Here is a 5,587-nt window from a genome sequence, read left to right as displayed (position 1 = left end):
CTCATTGGCAAAAGCAGGATGCAAACAATAAAGGAAGCAGACATGAAAGACAAGGAAAAAGATCAAGAGGTCAAGGATGTCATCAGCTGGCAAGGGGAGCTCTCCTAGCTAGTCAAGGACTGGAATGACTTTAAGAAAGCTTAGTTGTCTTTTTAGTCTCTGGTTTTTTGTGCTCACCTCTTTCAGAGGTGTTAAAACTTTTTTAAATAATTTAAAGTTTAGGATTTTTTTAATACTTTGAACTTATATTTTCAAATTTTTTAAAACTATTACAACTATGTTTTATGTAGACAATTTATATTGATTCCTATTTTATGGATTGATCTATGTGTGTATGTTGTTTAGAAGGTTCATTTTGATGCTTTCTTTGATCAGTTTAATTGTTGCTCTCAAGTTCAGTATTCACAACTCTATTAGGATTTTAGATAGTGTTTTTGATAATTTGTGGGAGGTGCTCTCTCTATGCAAGATTAGGTAGTTGTGGCAAGTTGATTGGTTGTAATTGCTTGAGGTTTTTATTTCTTCTTATATTTGTATCCTTGGGTTCAAGGCCATCTCCCTACCTTCTTTATCAAAAATAAATCCAATTGAATAGAAAAAACATCGGTACCAAGGACAACAATAGGAGTTTTAGAATTTGAGTAGTAGGTTGATTCCCCTTGATCATAGTGTCTTAAAGGGGTGTATGGGATCTTGACCAAATAGGGGCATCTCAAACACCTTCCTTGCTAATGTTTACTATGACAAAGAATGTATAACAATGAAGAGGACTCTTAAAGGCAGGAATTCAAACAAAGAAAATACAAAGGAATACAAGAGGTTGGTAAAAAATCAAAAAGAAAGTTATGACTGCTCATAGGAAAGAGTTAATCTCTCTAGGGAAACATAACCAAAAGGGTTTTTGGAAGGAGCTATAACAAGAGAGAAAGCAAGAGGAAAATGGTGTTATAGATATTTAGTGGTTGGATTATGAAACTTTTATATGAGATGTCAAATGGAGAAGATTGCCCCCCTATAATAGATACTTATGCTGATCTACTTTCTTTTGAAGACATTAAACTAGGTGTAAAGAAGTTGGCAAAGGAATTTATGACTACCATGGGGACAAATCAGACAAGCAAAAAAAGATGCTTATTATGTCAAATAGTTTAACCCCACTTGGAAACACAATGACAAAGATCCTTTATATCCAAAATTAATAAAATGGCCAAAATCCTAATTGCACAAGTAAGGACTAGGTCTCGTCATTTGAGATGTGAAATGGGTAGATGGAAATTTTTCAAATAGGGGTGGGAGGAAAGGGTCATGGCTACCATGCAACTTATGTGCACCCAAACTAATGTTAAATAGTCTTAATTTTTTTACATACAAGTGAAATACACTCAAAAAGAGGTGCATATAAGTTTCACCTTAGACCTTGCGAAACAAAAGAACCTATAACTTTTGCAACAAACGGGTGGTTGAAACAAAGTGACATTTTATCAAACGGTGTGCAACTTATAAAGATATTAGCAGACAATAGGGTGACAACTTACAAGTGAAAAGCATTAATGAACTTTTGAAGAGGCAAGACTACACAAAATGAGGACTTTGTAATTCAAATCCACCATAGAAGGGTCAAGTTAGAGAAATTATAGCAGACTAATTAATTGGTTTTCTCTTGGTCCCTTAGACCATTAGTCTCATGGACATCATTTATTCATTCATTCCAATTATAAAAACTACTCTTCTACCATCCTATGGATTTACATTTAGTAACCTCCATAGAAATCAAACATTCATTACATGACATCTATTGTCAAAAATTCAACACTGTCATTCCTCTATGGACATATCTGAAAGTTTTGACTATAACCTAACATTATGAAGAAATCAACAAGCATCAATGAAATTTAAAATCACTTTAATGTAAAAATGGCCATAAATGTTTGAATGGTCATGCATTGAGTGAATGATCACAAGTGATTCGTTGTGTAGAAAAGATGCACAATTTGAAATAGGGTCCATATATTTTTTGGAATTAGATATTGAAGGTCTAGATGTAAAAATAACACTTTTCATGGCTTAGTGAACACATATCCTTAAAACATTTTTATCATGCATGCATCCACTAGACTATGCAATCACTTAAACTTGTAGGTTACTATCAAATCAATTTTGAGAAATGTAAACATGAAACGTAATAGATTCAGTAACACATTTGATACAATGATTTAACATGAAAACCCAATTTGGAAAAAACCAACAATAACATGCTACTTATTCTCACTCTTATGAAGTGATGCCTTGTGAAAGGCCAACCCTGTTAAAGGTTATAATGCACACTGTTAAATGTGACTCAGTTAAAGGATTTCAATCACCCTGTTAGGAGTGAGCCTTGTTAGAGGAATTTAGATCATTCACTTGGAATGTCACCCGGTTAAAGGATTTACAAATGACTATTAGGTCAACCTTAATCCAAAGGATTTACCTTAGACTGATACAATGATTAGAGAGTAACAGTAAGGTTTGATCTGATAACAACTTACAACTCCATTTCCAAATTACAGATCTTTGTTTTGGTCCTCCATTCTGCTCAAGTTTTCACACTCTTCATCTTTGATATCTTGTTCACCCTTCAAGCATCCATACTCTTAAGCCTTCTTGCTTTGTTTGTCAATGTAGTCTCTTCTCTCAGGTCACTGAATGAAGCAAATACTCTAGACTCCTTGTCTTCCTTAGGTTCTCACACATGACAACCCTTGATTATGACAAGCCATCTCTATAAATAAATAATTAAGATATTTTGTCATTTATCCTCCATCATCAATTTTAGGGTTAGCTTGGATTGGGTAGGATTCAATAAATCTACCCTTCATTTCATTACATTCCCTTCTAGAAACTTCACCTTTCAATCCTCTTTGAATTCACCTCAAAATAATTCATCCTAAATTTTGTGTCACCAGCTCATCAAGCCTATCTTCCACATGGTTGTCACAATCTAAGAAATCAAACTAGTCAACTCAGATTCATCGAATTTGTGATCTTTCTCATAATGCTAACACTCAACATTAACTGGCTTCTTATGCTCGACAAAAATTGTGTTGCTCGGCATCCACTTATCAAAACACTCAACATGAACTAAAATTTATTAGTGCTTGGTATCAAGTAAACTTTACTCAACTTACACTGAAATTGACTTTTCTTAGCTCCAATTATATTTTTTCTCAGCTTACACTATCTTTTCTCGGCACCTACTATCATGTCCCATTTTCAAATAATTAAAAATAATAATTTTTGCTAAGGCAGGCAGGCCCAAAAAGGTGAAGTTTCGGCAAAATGGGCTAATCTTTGGAAACCAGTGGAATAATAAATGAAAATTATTATTAAAATATGGTTTATTAACCCCTCTTAGACGTGAGTTAGGGTTATGCCCTCTTTTAAGGGATTTGGAAGCATTTTGGGCTCATTCCAAAACTTGATTTTTGCTCATTGATTTGTTGTTCTTCAGAGGCTGCCAAACCTGTGGAGAAGGAGACCCAAGGACAAGAGTTTTTAGGTTTCTAGGAAGGCTAAGGATGGCATTTTAAAGCCATTCCATGTGCAAGCTCATGTAGAGTTTGCCCTTGTGCTTAATAGTGCAAATTTGTGGGTTTTCGGGTGTGTTTTTTGTAAGAGTTTGGTGTTTCCGGTTGAGTATTTCATATTAGTTTATTTTCTAGTATATTTTAGACTTTTAGATGTTAAAATAGATTTGAATATACGTATTGGGTCGTGGTTAAACTTCTGTGATAGATTATTAGTATTTTGTGGTGTTTTCGGGCTATTTTGTGTTATTTTCGGGAGCCCGATGAGCATTGTTTTTGTCCTTTGTTTGGGAGATTTTGTGTAAATGTTATATACATCTGGAAATGTCATTTTGTAAGTTGTTATGCTCCTGAAATTTCTGTAAAAATGTCCACTTTCAAATTTATTAATAATATGTGAAGCTGTGAAGTTTTTGGCACTATTTCAGGCATACCCAATTTGGGGTTTATTGAGAAATTGGTGGATCTTTGAAATATTAGATGTTTGATTTTAAAAATCTGATTAGAGGCTTGAAATATCATATAAAATCAAAGAAAGGGACATTTCAGTTTGATCAAAAAAAAATTATTCTTTTCTCGCTACAAATATCTCTTTTCTCTTTCACCTAGTTGCATGCAAACTTCTACAAACCCTCAAGCTAGCAAGATCATAGCTCTGGTTGAAAGTAAAAGTACAAAATCCAAGAAAGGAAAAAGTATGGCTGATCCAGATGAGATAGCAAAGAAATTCTTCCAAGACATCCAAAATACTCAGAAGCAAACAGTGGATAGTTTGGCAGAAACTAGAGAGGCTTTGCGAATATTGATAGAAAAATTGCAAGGAGTTGCATCTATTAATGAGAAAGGGAGCACTTCAGAGGAGCTAAGAAATCTGAAACCCACACCCTCTAAATCAACAAAAACTATTTTTCTACCTGCAGATGAGCCACATGTGCCAAATCTAGCCCTTAATCCCGTGGAAGAGGTTACAGGTAACTTGATTGCATTAAGAGCTACTTATAATGGCTTAGATGATGACTTTCACAGTTTGGTTCCTTTTAGAGAATATGTGGATATGATGAACACTCTGATGCCCAAGAAAGAGTACAGGAGGGAGCATGACATAAGTGGAAGAGAGCTCAAAAAAAAAAAAAAAAAGTTTATAGCACCTACTTTTGATGGAACAAATAAAATTTCAGCTAGAGCATGGCTGCTAAAATTATAGACCTTCTTCACACTTAACCCCATGAAGGAGAGTGATGTTGTTCAATTTGCAAGTCTACACTTGGAAGATGCAGCCTATGATTGGTGGTATCATGGAATGACTACTCAAGGTCATGATCAGGTAACTACATTTGATTATTTCAGTCGAAGAGTGATAGATAGATTTGACCTCAAGGATGATGAAGAGTATTTTAAAGAATTGTCAAAGTTGAAGCAAACCAAATCAATTAATGAGTATATAGAAGAGTTTCAAAAAGTGGTTGTTATGGTACCTAATATGAGTGAAAAGAGGATTGTTTATCCTTTTCTTGATGGTTTGGAAGATTTTGTTAAGGTTTTGGTTAAGGCTTTCTCACCCTCAACCTTACAGGAAGCTATCAAAAAAAGCTTGCAACTTGAAACTTTCTTGCATATGAGACCAGTCACTAATCAAAAACCCCCAAATCTTCGCCAACATAAGGGGAATTTTCAAAAAAAGACTTTTCCAACACTACCACCAAAAGATGTGATAAATGTGGCAAAAAAGAAGGTAGATGAAGGGATTAGGAGTGAATTACAAAGGAAAAAGCTTTGTTTCACTTGTAGAGAACTATCAGTTTCAGGACACAGATGCTTGGGGAAAAGTCAAGTGCACTATATTGAAGTTGCTTCAGAATCTGATTCAAATGAGCATGAGGAATTTCATGACACTAAGGAGGAGAAATAAGAAGAGAAAGAAAAAGAAATCAGCAAGGATGGCACTTTAGCAGCATTATCAAGAGTTCCAAGATACCATCCATTTCGAATTCAAGGGCTACTCGCAGGGAAAAGGTTGATAG

This window comes from Cupressus sempervirens, chromosome 1, assembly GCF_028749045.1.
Source record: "Cupressus sempervirens isolate cs-2001-9-10 chromosome 1, ASM2874904v1, whole genome shotgun sequence".
NCBI classification, from domain to species: domain Eukaryota; kingdom Viridiplantae; phylum Streptophyta; class Pinopsida; order Cupressales; family Cupressaceae; genus Cupressus; species Cupressus sempervirens.
The sequence above is the reverse complement of the archived record's forward strand: the minus strand, read 5'-3'. Positions refer to the sequence as shown.